This window comes from Scardinius erythrophthalmus (assembly GCF_964197995.2).
Source record: "Scardinius erythrophthalmus genome assembly, chromosome: 3".
Lineage (NCBI taxonomy): Eukaryota > Metazoa > Chordata > Actinopteri > Cypriniformes > Leuciscidae > Scardinius > Scardinius erythrophthalmus.
Genome location: NC_138223.1, coordinates 6,863,365 through 6,882,975, shown reverse-complemented (window position 1 = coordinate 6,882,975; position 19,611 = coordinate 6,863,365).

The following is a 19,611-nucleotide window of genomic DNA, read 5'->3' as shown; positions in this document are numbered from 1 at the left end:
TTAGCATGGTCCCATATACTGTACCTACCAATGTTGAGGGGTAACACATTACAAGTAATGCGAGTTACATAATCAGATTACTTTTTTTCAAGTAACTAGTAAAGTAACACATTACTTTTAAATTCAATATTAACAATTAACAATATCTGTTAATGTTTAAAAAAAATAAAGCATGTAACTTTGTTTTCCATTTCTTGACTGACAGCTCTCCTGTCCCCATGTTGAGAGTAATCGTGAGTAAGAGCAGAGGCGTGTAAACATGATGCTTATTATAGTTCTAGACTACAGTTCTAAACATGCATTTACTTATCTCATAAAAACAGATTCATTATTTCTCAAAATTAATAAAAACATTGAAATGCAATCTCAAAATATTATACAAACCTGCAATAATTACACAAATATACTTTATATTTAATCTCACTTTATTAAACCAATGTCTTTGCTGCTATCTTTCGTTGATCCAATTCAACCACACTAATAAGCGAAAATGACTTAAGATAAACATCACATTTGAGTTATTTGTTGTTGTTGTTGTTATTGCTGAAGAGTGCTGAACTTTCTTCTCCTGCATATTCTTCTTCAATCCGGAACAGCAGCACAACTAAAAGGTTTGTTTGAGCTGCGCCTTCTACTGTACATGCTTGAATTTGCATTTCCTTCAGCCTGGCTTATTCATTTCAGTTTTGGTGTGAAAGTGCCTTTACATTTGAAAAAATAGAACTTTGGGTTTTTTTGTTATTAAAAACAAACAAACAAAGAATCAAGCCCAGCCCAGGTGCAGAAAAAAGTAACGTAACACATTACTCTCCATAAAAAATAAGTTAGTAACGCAATTAGTTACTTTTTTAGGGAGTAACCCAATATTGTAATGCATTAAAGTTAATTTCCCCCAACACTGTTCTACACCATCTGGCAGCAAAAAAAAAAAAAAAAAAAAAACCTGTATACTTTATATGCTGACAATTTTTTCTTTTCTTTTTTTCTTTGTAAGTAGCATCGCTACTATTATTTCAAGAAATACTGCCTTCACCCCAAACAAACACTCAAGTGTGAAAACACTCTCAAACTCTAATAGCACTTTCAAGATAGATGGTGACTGTAGGTTTTTGTGCAGTTCAAGTCAGATCAATATGTTCCAATGTTCCATTTAGGACAGAACAGCGGGCATTCACACAAGGAAGAACGGCTCCGAGCCAGTAATTCCTTGGCACTTTCTGCTCTTAGAGGTGAAGGTCAAGAGAAGTCCACATTTACTGGCAAGGTTTGTAAAGACAACCAGATCCTATTTATCGATCTTCTTCACCCTTGACTTTAGATTTTCTTTTGCTTTTGGTATTAATTCTTTAGAAGCGAACTTTTAAGAAATAAATGATGATCAAAGCAAAACAAGTGTACTCTTTACTCTTGCAAGACAACAAGCTTTGATATCCTGTACTTACAGTATGTACTTGAAGGACATTTAGGTAAGTAATCGGTGCACTCGTATTGCCATTCTTATTAGTTTCTCTTTCTGTGGGTATCGTGTAGGACTGGCTCTTGCTGCTAGAGAATTTGCTTTCAATTTACCATCATCATGGTATATTTATATGTAGTTATCCAGACCTATTCCATCAAAAAAAAAAAAAAAAAAAAGATCACGTTGTCCTCAAAAATATTAAGCAGCACAACATTTGTCAACATTGATAATGATAAGAAATGTTTCTTGAGCAGAATCATGTGACACCGAAGCCTGGAGTAATGATGCTGAATAGTGAAGTTTTGCATCACTAGAATAAATTACATTTTAAAAATATAGTTATTATAAACTGTAATAATATTTCACAATATTACTATTTTTACTGGATTTTATGTAATCACAAATATTAAAAATACCACAGATCCCAAACTTTTGAATGGTAAGGGTGAGCAAATTGTGACAGTTTTTGTATTTTCTTGTGCGCAATTTTTGCAATTTTGGAACAAAATGTTATAGCCTGGATATCCAGCAAATCTGGTGAATTGGTCTCAGCTGTTTGAACCAAGCCTGCTATTGATCTTAAAACTAGATGATTAAAAATTAAAATACCTCCAGGAACCTGGGGCTTAGAGTTTGATCTGAGTACGGGATATATAAAAGATGCACAGTCATGAACAGACCAAGTACAGTGCGGAGCAGAGTAAATAACCAGTCTGGCTTTTTGTCGCTAATCAAACATCAACCCTGTCTTGGTGGAGAACTTGCTATTTGCACACAGGGACAGTTGTAATGGAAATCAGAGATACCCCCCGCCTCCTCCTCGCCAGGACGCCACTCATCCTCATCCACATCCCCTAAAAAGACACCAGGTCCCTTTGTGTTACTTTGTTATACACTGAACACAAATATGTCTGTGGAGATGTTCAGTCATCCAGGTCAACAAAGAATATTTTGTTAAATGTGTTCTAGATCATCATGGTGTGTGTGTGCGTGTGTGTGTGTGTGTGTGTGTGTGTCATTCATTTTCTCTATAAAAAAAGTTATCTCAATGATTTAAACTTCTTTTCTTTTTTTGTTAAAAATTATTTTTAATTGCCTAATTCTTGGTAAAGAACTATGTTACCCATAATCCTAAAAATGTAGCTGTTACCATGGAAATTAGAATCACACCAAAAGAGTTCAGAAGTGACCGCCCACTACCATAAAGCATTCGGCATGATGAAATCAATCTGGAAATCCTAATTACAGAGTGATGTGCGAAATGATTTACATCTAAATAAAATGGATGCAATTTACATATTTTCTCTCCATTTTCACTTCCTAAAATAAACACAGATTTTTAGCACTAATGCAACAGAATGAAGTGCAAAAAAAAAAAAAAAAAAAAAAACTTTAGGTCTGTAATTCATGCTTTTTCTTTGTATTTTCTCATTATGGTGCTGCCACAGATAATAATGGGAACTGTATTGTGGTTGCATGAGCCTAAACGTGGCTAAATAAATAGTATTTTCCAGCATTAATTGCTATTCTTTAGTGGCATACACAATGAATACAAACTAAATTGTTCCATCAATGTTCACAATAAATAAAATAATCAATACAAATTTGCTACTGCCATGATTCCTTCATTGACCAGAACTCAACATAGAAAGCTGGGGCTAAACGAAAATCCTTGAGTTTCCTCACAGATAATTATTACCTGATGATGTCCATGTGTGTGCTCAACCTGTAAATCCCATGACTCCAACATGACTTGAATGCAGCATAAGACACAAGAAGCACACACAATATAATGAGATATTAGTTTAGTCATATATATTTTATTTGCATTATCAGATTTCAGTTTAAACCCCCCAAGCTCCACCTACAATTTCAGTTTTAGTTTATTGGCAGGCCTAATATTTACCCATATGGTGTGTGATGAATAATAGATATATTACATATGCAACATACACATTGTATATGCCCAGTTTCTCTTTCTTCAAGAGCATTCCTGCAGGGATGTACATCAGGGGTACGTGTTGGGCCCTGTCTTATTACATTTCCTCCCAGACTTTTAAATGTGTGTGACATCTAATCAGAATGTGAAGTGTTAGGGAGGGTAAAGGTAAGGGCAACTCCACGTTACCTTCCATCATTTCTGCATCCTCCCATCTTGCTCACTTACTTCACAGCATCTCTAGGTCACTGTGTCATAATACTTAGTTGGCCTCCTCTTCAATGATTTATGGCTTTATGCTAATCATGGATTAAAATGCGACTGTGAGTCGTTTAGAGGAGGGTAGATGGATATAAAGGTGTACGAGGGCACTCACTGAAATTGTGACAGCTCTTTAGAATGCATCACCAGATATTCATTTACGATATTGGGGTCAACTTTTTTGACCAATTATGGCAACTGAATGTGCTAATGTGGGTGTGTGTGTGTGTGTGTGTGTGTGTGTGTGTGTGTGTGTGTGTGTGTGTGTGTGTGTGTGTGTGTGTGTGTGTGTGTGTGTGTGTGTGTGTGTGTGTGTGTGTGTGTGTGTGTGTGTGTGTGTGTGTGTGTGTGTGTCTGTGTGTGTTAATTTCCAACATGCACATGACATTTCTAATCAGGTTTGTGTGCCAGTTTGCCTTTTTTTCTTTAAACAAAGATCCTGCTTAATGGAGGGAACTGAGTAGTGAGTACATGAGCACTGGAATATGAAATTTGAATTAATTCTACATTGCAATTTTGCCATTTTCAAGACAATTAAGCAATGAGATAATTAATCATTTGCTCATGTTAAATGTAATCATAAGCATCCATGAGCAAAGATGATGAATTTAAAGAAGATGAATTAAAATATAGTTAATACTGTCCAATTCTACAAAATATACACTACCGGTCAAAAGTTTGAAATAATTAAGATGTTTTAATGTTTTTGAAAGAAGCCTCTTTTGCTCACCAAAGCAACATTGGAACAGTGAATGCAGTGTGAAATAGTATTTCAATTTAAAATAACTGTTTTCTATTGTAATATATTTTCAAATGTCATGTATTCCTGTAATGGCAGTTGAAATGCCAGCATCATTACTTTAGTGTCACATGATCCTTCAGAAATCATTCTAATATGCTGATTTATTGTTATAAAAAAACATTATTGCTGCTTGCTATTTTTGTGGAAAGCGTGATATATTTTCTTCAAGGTTCTTGAACAGCACTTATTTGAAATAGAAAATATAAATTAAATATTGTAAAATATTTAATGCACCCTTGCTGAATTAAAGTATTAATTTATTATATTTAATTACTAATTTACTTATCTTTCCACAAACCTTTTAATAGTATTGTATCACGGTCTCTAAAAATATTAAGCAGAAAAAAAAATATTGCTAATAATAAAACTAAAAATAAACTCTCTTGAGCAGCAAATCAGCATATTAGAATGATTTTTGAAGGATCATGTGACCCTGAAGACTGGGGTAATGATGCTGAAAAATGTAGCTTTGCCATTACAGGAATAAATTACATTTTAATTACATGTATATGTACACATGCATAAATAAAGCAAAACACATTATGGATGAAATCTAGTTGTCATGGTAAGCATTACACTGAATAAGCTGCTTTGAAAGACCATGAGTGACCCTGAATAAATGAATGGCACTGCACTTTATTTATTAGTGCTTCAATATGTAATATTTCGTCTCTATATTGCTTTTGATGACATATTAATGTCTCAGAGTGAATGTTTTTCTGAAATATATAATATTTTACCCTTTAAATGAATAGTTTACCCATAAAATTTAATTTTTCACCATTTACTTACTTCCATGCAATTCTGATGAACACACACAAAAAATGAAGAATTTATCTGGTTCCTCTTTTTCTATGCAAGCTTTCAATCTTCTAAAAGGATGCAAAATCACCCTAAATGTGGTTCTTGTGCACTATATTGCAAGACTTCTGAAGCCATTCAATAGGTTTGTGTGAGGAGCAGACTGGAATTTAAGTGTTTTTTATTGATAACAATAACTTTTTTTTTTAAATGAGATTTGTAATGTTCACCAGGCAAAAAATCTTCTAACCATAAGTATAAGCAGAATGTAATGCTTGTCTTAAATAGCATAATATTTAAAGATGCTATCGGCAAAATGTGTGCGACATATACACTCACCTAAAGGATTATTAGGAACACCTGTTCAATTTCTCATTAATGCAATTATCTAATCAACCAATCACATGGGAGTTGCTTCAATGCATTTAGGGGTGTGGTCCTGGTCAAGACAATCTCCTGAACTCCAAACTGAATGTCAGAATGGGAAAGAAAGGTGATTTAAGCAATTTTGAGCGTGGCATGGTTGTTGGTGCCAGACGGGCCGGTCTGAGTATTTCACAGTCTGCTCAGTTACTGGGATTTTCACGCACAACCATTTCTAGGGTTTACAAAGAATGGTGTGAAAAGGGAAAAACATCCAGTATGCGGCAGTCCTGTGGGCGAAAATGGCTTGTTGATGTTAGAGGTCAGAGGAGAATGGGCGGACTGATTCAAGCTGATAGAAGAGCAACTTTGACTGAAATAACCACTCGTTACAACCGAGGTATGCAGCAAAGCATTTGTGAAGCCACAACACGCACAACCTTGAGGCGGATGGGCTACAACAGCAGAAGACCCCACCGGGTATCACTCATCTCCACTACAAATAGGAAAAAGAGGCTAAAATTTGCACGAGCTCACCAAAATTGGACAGTTGAAGACTGGAAAAATGTTGCCTGGTCTGATGCGTCTCGATTTCTGTTGAGACATTCAGATGCTAGAGTCAGAATTTGGCGTAAACAGAATGAGAACATGGATCCATCATGCCTTGTTACCACTGTGCAGGCTGGTGGTGGTGGTGTAATGGTGTGGGGGATGTTTTCTTGGCACACGTTAGGCCCCTTTAAATGCCACGGCCTACCTGAGCATTGTTTCTGACCATGTCCATCCCTTTATGACCACCATGTACCCATCCTCTGATGGCTACTTCCAGCAGGATAATGCACCATGTCACAAAGCATTTCTTGAACATGACAACGAGTTCACTGTACTAAAATGGCCCCCACAGTCACCAGATCTCAACCCAATAGAGCATCTTTGGGATGTGGTGGAACGGGAGCTTCGTGCCCTGGATGTGCATCCCACAAATCTCCATCAACTGCAAGATGCTATCCTATCAATGTGGGCCAACATTTCTAAAGAATGCTTTCAGCACCTTGTTGAATCAATGCCACGTAGAATTAAGGCAGTTCTGAAGGCGAAAGGGGGTCAAACACAGTATTAGTATGGTGTTCCTAATAATCCTTTAGGTGAGTGTAAATGCCAATAAGCACCAGTATTTCCTAACCGTCACACTGCATACTTACTTTCTCGTCTTGACAGTTCTCGAGAATTCAATAGATACCCCAGACAAGGGGCTTTCAATTCAGCAGCTATCTCTCTCTCCCAAAGCCTTTCAAACTGACAAGTGACTGACAGCGCAGTTGTCACTCATTTACAGCCACCACGAACGACAAAATGCACACTGGGAAAACACTGTTGTTGAAATATGCTGTACATGTGCGGTGTGGAAGGAGGGTGATATAATTCAAGCGGTCACTCTGTCATTGTGCTGTTAAAAATGTGTACAATTCAGATATTTCCATCAATGTTGATGATGTGTCTGAACTCTAGGCACCAAATTCCCAATTCTATAGGAAGCACAAATTGTTTTCAATTTCATGACTGTGAGGCATAATCTTTGAAGACAGCAACCAATAACAATGGATCGACATTTCAGAAATGTTAGTGGCCCCAGAAAGTATTGGGCACTTTATACACAAACATAAAGAGCGAGTGGAATTTATTTTAAAGATACGCAAGCACTTTTACAAGAATTCTATTTCAAATGAATGCTTAATCGAATGGAAAGAAATAATTTTGTTCAGGTTTAAAAAAATCCATTAAATTAATCAAAAGTGTAATTACGTAAAACAGTAATTATGACATGGCGTGAACGCAGCATATGTGTCATGTTCTCATTGGTTCAATGTCTTGTTAATCTTCCTGTCAGTTCTGTCTTTTTATTGGTTCATGTTTATTAGTTTCACTTCATCATTGGTTATTGTTGTCATGTTTTTTTTCCATCATCATGTATTTCACGAGTTCACACTTACATATAATTTGAGGGGGTAAAGTTTAATGCGTATTTAATGCGAGAAGGGGTGGTGGAGGGATGCTGCAAAACTGTCAATGGAATGAGGTGAGACTGCTGAGTGTATATACACCTCTTACCATTGATTGCTGAGTGCTCTCCACTTGTGTTAATTATCTGAACGTGCTCCTCCCGAACTTTGTTAATAAAACATCATTTAAGGCCTCTTGTTTGCCATGTTAGTTTGTTGTGTATTGAAGTATGTTATGCTGTTCCAGATCATAGTCTTGAGTCAAGTCTATAGCTCATGTTTTAGATTACTTTAATGGTTTATGTTATGCATTTTGGGTTTTGGTTAACTGTAAATAAACGGCACTTGAGTTTGTTCGTCGTCGTTCTTGGGTTTATATCATCGTCTCCATCTGCTCCATGTCAGCTGCGTGACAAATATTTCACAGTATCGCCATATTTGTTTTATGATTTTTAAACATTTCAAGGGCGATATTAGTATTTAAATATTTTTGGGAACCATACCTTGCACATAACAGGCAGTTACATTTGCTGCACTGCTGCTAAATAGCTCAACAGTGAACAAGCTTTGTAGACAAAGCTGTTTTACCATTTGCACTGAACTTGGGTAAAGCTCTCTTAATTACATCCCTTTTTTTAATTATGTGGCTTGACATTTACCGTAGGCTTTCCTAAGTTAACGCTGACCAACTTTTGACCTGGGAGTCAAAATATCCCAGACCTGGAGAACAGAATAAAAGACTCCTCTATTCTCTCTGCTGTTTCATAAAGCAATTTCACAACATCCTGAGAAATGTCACCACTCAGGCATAAAACATTACCTTTCACAAAATTTACATGAGTAAATGTCAATAATCCCACCTGCTTTCACCAGAGATCCACACAAAGGATAAAGATTAGGATGAAATGGAGAGTGTTTGTGATAGAAAGTAAAATGTAACCCCTGTTTATATATAATCTATGCTTTATCAAAACTCAACATGGCCATTTAGGATCATAGTTCTAGATTCTTAATGATGTAACTGTTTTTTAATCCACAACATCAAATAAGAATAAGGGAAAAAAAAGAATTACTAAAAGGAATGTGGGAAACCTGCCATACAGTTCACTGACACAAACCAGACATTAAACAAGGCATTAAACATTTAGTTAATTAGACGTATAGTTCAATTAAAATTAATGTTATGTCCTTGTTCCTTATGTAAGTGACCTTGATATTATTAGACATTATGGCTTATTATTATTGACATTATTAAACCTGGGAGTCCAAAAGAGTCAATTCTTCTAAACAAATTCTTAATCAAGAATTGATTTCCAAGGCTAGAATTGATTCCCCTAATTATTACACATCTCAGAAGAGCCTTAACAGCCAAATAAGGGCTTTTGGTTCATCCCAGCGACATCACTGTAACTATATTTTTTCAAAACCACCCAGTTGTTCACTTACGAAACACCATAACTAATCAACGCGGCTCATTTCATTGAAACAAGAGGTAAGTGAACACAAAAGCGAGCTTTAATACAATGGTGATGCAATATCGATCAAAACGTGAAGGGAAAGTTCACCCAAAAATGAAAATTCTGTCATTAATTACTCACCCTCATGTCGTTCCAAACCCATAAGTCCTTCATACATCTTCGGAACACGAATTAAGATACTTTCAAGCCCCAGAAAGGTAGTAAAGACATTGTTAAAATAGTGGTTCAAAACGTAAAGTTATGAAGAGACAAGAGTACTTTCTGTGCACAAAAACAAAACAAAAATAACGACTTTCATTCAACAATCTCTTCTCTTCAACGTCATTCTCCTACGCTGTTGACGTAGCAAACACAGTGCAGTACTTCCACGCTCTACGTCAAAGATAGACTGTAAAATTGTAAACAGACAATGTGAGTTATTGTAAGGGAAACATCAGCTAATTAAATTAAATGGAATCGTGTTAAACAAATGTACCCTCATAATTAAATAGGAAACATTCGAACAAGAATATGTATCACACTACAGATCTGCCTTGGCTTCCTTCATTAAAACAAACATTACACATTTCGCCTCACACACAGGGAATGTTTTGGCTGTTTTCCGTGGCTTGTTGCACTCTAATCTACAAGCATGACACCTCAGCTCTTTTCACAACAGACCATCCAGGGGTGACCAATCCAATCAGGCTGTTTAATCCACCAAATCTAGTCCCTGGATCCCGACCTTATGCATCTATTAGTAGAGCTGACCCCACTATAATTGGAAGAGCGCAGTGCTCATCTACATAACTCCCTTCCTAAATATTCTAGCCTGTTTTTGGTCAAGTCAGCACTACAATGTTATATTCCAAGAAGGTACAAAGGGATATTCCAAGCTTGAAATGTGAAATTCATGAAAAATCATGAAAGATTCAGTAATATGCTCATTTCAAATATTAATGAATAAGTTAAAGCTTCTGGCTAGTAATAGGCTGCTGGTTTAAACCCCACCAGGACCTTTACCACTGTGTACTCGAACAGGGTACTAGTCCAGGGGGGTTGACCTAGTAATGAGTGTGCTGTAAAGTTGCTATGAATAAAAATTTCTTCTAAATAACTACCGTATTTCCTGGAAAAGTCAAAATTGCATTGTTGAGGGAAAACACACACACACACACACACACACACACACACACACAAAAACACACAGATAAGTCACATCAATGTAGCCTATGTCACTTTTTATTGTTACATTAAAAAAAGGTAAAATACTGGTAAATAAAATGAAATGTTTGCAAACACTTTAAAAGTATTTTAGTTCCCCTTACTCCACAACACATCATTTATGTAACAGTATTATACAGAGCCCCTAAATGGACAAAAAATTGGAAATATTTTAACAGGGGAAAAAAATATTTCAATGCATTTGCGTTCTCTCGTAAAAGTTTTGCGTTCCACTGAGAAGCTTTGCGTTAGCTTGCAAAACCTTTGCATTCCCTCATAAAAAAACGAGCGAATGCACCGTTTTCTCGGGGGAACACAAACATATTGCAAGCGAACGCAAAGTTTCTTAAGGGAACGCAAAAGCATAATGACATATATTTCCTCCCATCTCAAAATTTGTTTCCTATTCAGACCAGAACAAGATAGAAAAAAGTATAAAACAAACATATATTATAATGGTATTCATTATAAACAATATTTAATATAAACAGCAAGCCTAAACATATTTAAAGCAAAACTGAACTAAGTGGCATGTACAATATGTTGGAATACTGCAGATAATCTTGGGATCATATACCTCTCTCTTTCGGCATAAAACTCATTGTGCACTTTGTGAGTGTTAAATGCGTTATCAGTTGCTTTGGAATATATAAGGCACAGCAATTTTCAGATGATAAACAATCTACTAATATACCTGGAAAATACAGTACTTGCAATTAAAAGGGTGTTTTTTCCGACGACAGCAACGACCAGTATCCAGTAGCCGCCATCCAGTGGTTTAATTGCTGTCAGTGTGAATGGGGCTTTAGAGTAATTTGATCATAAAGCTCATATTTATTTCCTGCACTCATATAATTCTTTATTCATTTATTAAAGTCTGCGTGAACCAGAAGTTGCAAACGACTTTTCTCCAGTGCTGTGACGTATTTCCCAGTGAAAAGGAATATTGAACAGAGGGCAGGGTTTTACTCTAGCACTCCTCCTCTCCATCTCTGCTCATAACAGACTAACGGTTTGAGGGGAGTTAAGCATTTCCCAAACCAAGCCGTCAAACATACGTCATCAGGGAAGGTCCTCCAATGCAGAGGGGAGGGGCATTTTCAGATTTTGAAGATTACGAAGCCAAAAAAAAAATTTTGTGTGGATTGACTTGCATGGATGAATTATTCACCACAAAACGATCAATTTAGGCAAACAAAGTAAATATGGTCAATTTTGATTTCATGTGGACTTTAATGTTTTTACATTAACCTATAATGCATGCATTTCACTTTGAGTGTGTCTGCTGAAGGAATGCGCATCACTATCAGGGATAGATGATCAGATAGAATATCTGATTAGGACTTCAAGTGAAATCAATCATATATTTTTCCACAAGCAAATTCCTCCATAATGATCCAGCATTCACCCAGAACTTCTAGTTGAGCTGGAACACCCACTGCAAAAGACTGGGGTGTTCTGGAATTGAAGCTTTATGCCATCTATGTTGTCGATAATACCACAGAAAATAATTCGATAACTGTCCCTTTTGAAAGTTTAGACTGCGATAAAATCCTGTGCAAAGGATGTATCCAATCTTCAGCATCTGTCATGATCATGTAAAGTAAAGTAAAGCTGGTAAACCCTGTAACTTTTACATGATATGCTCAAGTATTTACAGTAGTGGCCAAAAGTGATGTGTGGATTGACATCTTTTCCCCCTTTGTTAAAATATTATATATAAAAAAAAATGCTGTCAGCATCCTGCCTCCTGTTGTTTGTCTCCGGGCCTCTAGAGGTCACCTGTGTTCCCCTCTGCCTTACTTAGTTCTTCCTCGTGTGTCCATGTTAGCGTTATCCAGTGCTGCGTTCCAGTCCAAAATTGTCATGCCCTTCACTTGCTAACTTCCCTCCGTCTCGTTCACTCGGATGTACGTCATTGCGAGTGCCCACTACTGGCGGAAACTGCAATGGGCTGAATTGGAATGTCCTAAGCCCTTGATCACATGGAATCAGCTGTGTAGTTGATTTATTATTTACATTTGTTTTCCCTTTAAGAATTTGTTTAATGCAGCATCCAAATGTATATATGGTGTTTGGGTTGTTTTCAATTAAAAAATTAGAATTAATATATCATAGAGTTGTTTGTTGTGGTGGTGATTAGACGAGATATGTGGTGACGTTACAATCGTACTGCATTGTGGGACATATAGGTGCCTGAAGTGTACATATGAAGTAGACTCGCTCCCTCTGTCAAAATCGAATCAAATAATTTTTGGTTAATTTTGTATTTAGAGACGTTAAACACTGAATGGGGTCAAATCGACCCCAAAGGTAATAGGAGGGTTAAAGGACCGAGAACCTCTGGAACACGCTGCTCGGAGAATAAAGCTCGGCCTCCACCAGCAAGCTGAACTGTTGGAGATACCGCTAGCTCGTAAACAATATCTCTAGCACAGCATCCACATCAGGCTTTCTGTGATTTCGCCTCCTGCTTCAAGATCCTCTCATTATGTGCTTTGTGTTGCATGAGCTTTCTCCATGGATTTGTGGGTGTTCTTCTCTGGAGATCTCGGCTTGGATTTAATAACAGCATTTGAGAAAGGCAGAGAATTCAATTGAAGCTAGAATCTTTGAGACCAAGTCCAAATCCGAGATGCTTTCCATACTTATTTCATAAGAGCACACACAGAGACGCAATTAATAATTTTACAAATAGGCCTATACTCTAAATCATAAAGTCCTGCAGACCTCGACCAGATGAGTTTGAACTTCTAGTTTTTAGTTTACATTTGATATATATATATTCATATACTGTTTATATATTCAAATAGAAAACAGTTATTTTAAAGTGCATTAATGTTTCACAATATTACTGTTTTACTGTATTTTTAATTAAATAAATGCAGCCTTGGTGAGCAAAGTCTTTTGTCAAAAATATAAAAAAAAATCTTACCAGCCTTAAACCTTTGAATAGTGGGCTGAATCATAGCACACATTTTAGCATACTGTTGTTATATTTTACTTTAAATATAATTAAAAACTATTTACATATAAGGCCAACAGCAGCGATGCACGTTTTGTGATTCATGTTTTCGCCAGATAATTAAAAAAATATATATAATTAAATTTCTTGAAATATGTTTTATGTAAAGACTGTGCAAAAAAAAAAAAAAAAAGAAAAAAAGTGGGGAAATAAAAATAATGCATGGCCTGTGTTGGCTTCCATACCTTGGCAAATTCTGTTATTTGTTTCAATTCCGTCTGCTGCTGCTATTGTCACATACATTTTACACTTCACTTTTAACTGTAGTGACATACCTTTGTTAGTCTGGCACTCATTATGTGCACATTTGGACTGAATTACTTCAGGAAACCTGGAAAAACTGATTTCAGGACAGATATGTGGCCTTCTGAAGTTCCCACAAACACGACAAAATTGCACACATACTTCCCAGGCTGCTCAGCAGAGGCGTTTCCGGATCAGTCGATCAAACCATTAACCTGCACACAGAGTGCATCCACACACTGAGCAGATTCTAGATCGTCCACCAATAAATGTGTTCATGAACGATACACCCAGTCAACCTCCCACCGAAAAATAAATCATACAGTGATACATCAGTGAGCAAGTAAATGAGTTCATATATCAATCACTCAACCAGAGCTGCCCATTCAATTGAGTACAGCCAACAAAATTCATTTAGTGGAAACAGATGCAATGTGGAAGTCAGAGTGATAAGCACCATCAAACTGAAGTGCTTGTTGTGACTTTGTAAACATGTAAATGTGTTTAAACCTGTAACTGGAAACTGAGCACAGCACAGGCCTGAAAGAGCCAGGATGAGCACACAGATGTGAGTTTACCACAGATGAGGGTAAAATATGTCATTTCTAGTATTTCATTTCATTTTAGCCTTGGTAACACATTTTCTTCAGAAAATGTAAAAGCCTTAAATCATGCGCTTTTTTTTTTTTTTTTTTTTCAGACCAAGCATTGTATTGCAATATTGGCTTGAAGATTGTATAATTATTTCATGACTAATAATTTTATTAGTAATTATTATTTATTTATTATTATTTTATTTTATAATTAGATCTTTTGTAATTAAAATGAGATGTTTATAATTATTTCTGATCAGAAACTGCATGGTGCATACTAAGGTGGGCTATGTTTTGAAGAAAAAAAATTAAACCTGGAAATTAGGATGTTAAGAGAAATCACGTCTAAAAATTATAAAGTTTAAAGAAGTTAAAAGAAAATTATAAAGAAAATCTGAGCCTCTTTTAGGATAGGACAGATCACCTAAATATGAAAATTCGGTCATTTCTTGACTTCATCTCCAAACCTGTATGACCTAATTACCAAAATAAATACACAAGTAATTTGCATAACGCTTTTTCCAATTCTGATAAGCTTTAATAAATGATAAAATAAACAGAGATGTATGTTAAATAATTTCCAGGCAGGCAATTTCCATAAAACAACATCTGAAAATTCATTAATTACTTATTGACCTTTTTATCAGATAGATAGATAGATAGATAGATAGATAGATAGATAGATAGATAGATAGATAGATAGATAGATAGATAGATAGATAGATAGATAGATAGATTTAACTTTTAAATAAATATATATTAAATTAAAATAAGTATTAAAATAAAAGCTTTGAATTTAGTAATAAGTATAAATATTGACTATTAGAAATCTTTATAATAACGTATGCATTCAAAAAATGAATGTGCATACAAACAGATGATAGATAGATAGACAGACAGACAGACAGACAGACAGACAGACAGACAGACAGACAGATAGACAGATAGATAGATAGATATACTTTACATAATTTAAATAGATAAACATAATTAATATTTTTGGGGTAAACTAACTATACTGCTTGTGATAGCACTGTCCAGGCTGCTTGGTTGTGCAGATAAGGCTGGTCTGATCGATGGTGTGGAAAAGAGGCTAATGAATGAGCCGACTAAAGGAGCCATTGATCCCTCACACCACAGACTTATTATCACACTAATTGCATCAAGCACAGCTTGCCGGTGCGGCACTGCGGGAAGGAAATGGCTCTCGGCCTGTCAACATCTCCATTAGCTCTCACGGGTACATGTGTATTGCGGTGGAACACGCTGGATAGATTTATAGCGTTGAGGTTTGTTGTCAGTAATACAGACATTATCAGTGTTGTTCAATTCCCATAGCCGCCACTGTAGCAACAGTTGCTCTCCCGCGTCATGATCACTACAAAAACCAGTCCGAAAAATAAAACGCATGGCCTCTTAGGGCTTCCATACAAAGCAGTAAGTAAGCACATTCAGTAAGCAAAATATGTAATCTAAGGACAGATTCCCAAAGCTTTTTATAAAATTAATCATTACAAAACATGCCGTGATTGATTAAATGTTTAGAAGTGAACTTTTAAGGAGAGTGTGACAAAAAACAATCTGCGATAATGAGATAAACCACTTTGGTTCTGTGTAAAAGCGGTTTCATCTGGATCTGGTGAGATCAATGAATGTTAAACAGCTAACAGCATATTTTATTTCTATTCATCTGTTTAGCCCTTTGAAAGATTTGTTTGGACAAACTAGTTCATTTCCATGTTGAACATCAGAGAGACGTTGATGTGGAGAGCGGTCAGAGGATTTCTGGACCCCAAGGCAAGGGTTTGAGATTGTACAAAAGAACCTACTGTATATGCTGTGGGTTTAAACTGTACAACTGTGAGAAGCAGATAACCTTAAATGACAAATTTCTTGTTAAAGTCAACCTGAAACTATAATCAACCAACCAACCAATCAATCAATCAGTCAATCAACCAATCATTACCCTTGTGTGCTACGACCCAAATTTCCATACAAACACCTATGAATACTAATCAGAGATCACATTGGCATGTTTTTCATTTTCTCTTGTAATGAGAATTTGAACAGTTGCATATTTCGTCCTTACGCAGCAGACAATATTTATTTGTTTGATAAAGTCTAATAGGATAGGATATTAAAAGAGTAAATTATGACTCACAATCACAGCCTGTTGTCAATTTTACTTGGGTCATGATTGTGCCAAATACCTAATGGAGTGTAGAAGTGTTTCCCAAATGAAAACCGAAGCAATAAGGAAGAGTAATGGCTGTCCTTGTGTACTATTCCTGTGGTAACCATTTAAATGGGTCTCCTACACATCAGTATTGCTCATTGAAACAATCTGCACCCAGAAAAATCACTTTCTATGAGACTGAAACGCATTCAGTTAAATAGTGCCTTCTGTTTTCCACACATTTTTCTCAGAAACATGAGAAATGTGAAAAACTAAAGTCTGACGACACTGATTGTAAGTATTTCGAGCCTATTTACAGGATACTGCCAACATCATTTTTAAGGATAGAAAATAAGCATCTTTATGCAACAAATATCTATTAATGAGTAAGACCCTAAACACAGACATCTGAGGATTTACTTTTTTTCTTTTTAAAATATAGTTCATCATCCAAACTTTCTTAATGTTAGGATCACAAGATGACATGTGTGAATTGGTGGGCGGGGCTAAAGAGGCAATAATGTAAAGGGAGTTGATCTTCTGCAGAGGCGGTCATTTGCGCTGTCGTAATAATGTGACAATCTGAAACGAGTCATTTTCTGAGACTGGTTTTAATAAAAGCTGTTAAATAAGTTTTGAGTTCTGAAACTTACAGGACATTTTTATAGTACAATGACCCAATTCATGACCCATTTAATTAAATACTGATTTCACGTATTAAATTAACTGAATGGACTATTTTCATTTGGCACAAAAATTGCAAACAGTGCCATTTTTTGGCAGCATATGTGGATAAATTGGAAACATTTACCAGTTCGTACATTAAAATACCAAATGTTTTTTTTTTTTTTTTTTTTTTATTAAAAGTCTTGGCAGATAAATGATCAACAATTGCAAACATAACCTAGCATAATTTAAAAGGCTGAAGATTTAAATAACAAATTTACATAAGGACAACGAATAATGACAATGAGACAGATTATGTATTAAATAATTTTCATTAATGCTTTTTCATCAATCTGTGTTAATACTTCTGAAATCACAGCATTAATAAAACTGTTGTGATATCTCTGCCAGTTAATAAATTCAGAAGAAACATTATATAACTTTACACTCACATAAATATCGAGAATGTGAACTCGTTTCATTTCATTGCTACATTAGCAGATGTGATGTGCCTGAACATTATGCACTTCATTACAATAAAAAGGCAAAAGGGAAAGCCATTTTTAAATTTACATAAGCAATAGCTCTATGAAAACTGGTGTGCTGACTTGTTGTCTACTGCCTACATACAGTATACTTTTGCACAAAACATCACTACTTTTGCCATCAGCAAGCTAAAAACACAACACTAAATGTAGCTGCCTACTATTTGGAACATCCTTTGTGCCGAGAGTATGATTGATGCCTTAAAATGCCTGCAACTCACTAGGTTTTTTGGAACAGAACAAATGTGTCTAGCTTTTAAAGTGTAAGTTTGTAGATTTTCAACTCATGTTGCATCGTTAAAATGTCAGTAGTGTATGTACATGAACAATGTTTACTCATGTTACGTGGACTGAGAAATTCCCATATATTTGTCAGCAAAAGTCTGCGGAGGACACACTATACATCATCCTGCGGACTTTAGACAGCTCCAGGGCTTTTGTGAAAACTACAGATTATACTATAATTCTATCTCTGCCGGATAGTAAGATCGACAGAGGGTTATTAACAAGGAAGGAAGTTTATCACTGAAAATCGTATCATACTTCGTCTCTAGACAGCATTATGGTCAAAATACTATGGTAACCGTCTTACCAGCACGCAACGGTGTTCTCCTTGTAAACTAGATGTACCGCATCGCGGTACAAAATATGACCGCCGCTCAGGCCTGCACTGGCTTACCACAAAAATAAATGACGTGGAGTAATTTGGCTGTATTGCGTGTTTATGTATATACCTATAAAAAGTAATAGTATGTGCATGTCTGTGTGTGTGTGTGTGTGTGTGTGTGTGTGTGTGTGTGTGTGTGTGTGTTTGTGTATGTGTGTGTCTGTGTGTGTGTGTGTGTGTGTGTGTCTGTGCGTGTATGTATGTGTGCGCGTGTGTGTTTGTGTGTCTGTGCATGTGGATTTGTATGTGTGTGTATGGGTGTGTGTCGGTGCGTGTGGATGTCAGTGTGTGTGCATGCTTGCATTTGTTTGTATTCCTGCATGTGTGTGTGTGACAGTATCATCCTAAACCAGCAACCCTTCGCTCAACAGCACCATCTACAGGCCGATGAGTGTACAGTCACTAAATGTGCACATAAATGAATTTATTTTATACCCCCCCCCCCCCCCCATGGATGAAATTCTACAAAACTTAGCAGAGGATACCCCCAGAGGATGTCAAGTTAATCATACACATGAAATATGGTGCAGTTCTGAACATCTCCACTGAAGATAGGGGCGATTAAAGCAGAATAATATTGCATTTTCATTTTTTATGGGAGGGGCGCAAATCACAAATGACTGATTATGGGCTAGGTTGATGTGGGCCCTTAAGAGGGGGCCCTACATACCATAAAAATTTCTTCATCCTCGGTGCCACGGTTCAGGTAGTTATTTAGGAAAAACTGCACTTTTTGGGGTTTGGGGGGGCCCAGCGCGGGGGGGGGAGTGGCCCCCGGAGACCAAACAAAATTTTTCCGTAAAAGTCTAGTAGACCAACATACCATAAAAATTTCTTCATCCTCGGTGCCACGGTTCAGGTAGTTATTTAGGAAAAACTGCATTTTTTTGGGTTTGGGGGGGCCCAGCACGGGGGGGGGAGTGGCCCCCGGGGACCAAACGAAATTTTTCCTTAGAAGTCTAGTGGGGCTGCATGCCCACCAAATTTCATGTTCCCCGGTGCTTCGGTGTCCCTGGTATCGTTGACGAAAAATTTACGGGGGCCCCAGCGCGGGGGGGGGAAGTGGCCCCCGGGGACCAAACGAAATTTTTCCGTAAAAGTCTAGTAGACCAACATACCATAAAAATTTCTTCATCCTCGGTGCCACGGTTCAGGTAGTTATTTAGGAAAAACTGCATTTTTTTGGGTTTGGGGGGGCCCAGCGCGGGGGGGGAGTGGCCCCCGGGGACCAAACGAAATTTTTCCTTAGAAGTCTAGTGGGGCTACATGCCCACCAAATTTCATGTTCCCCGGTGCTTCGGTGTCCCTGGTATCGTTGACGAAATATTTACGGGGGCCCCAGCGCGGAGAGGGAAGTGGCCCCCGGGGACCAAATGAAATTTTTCCTTAG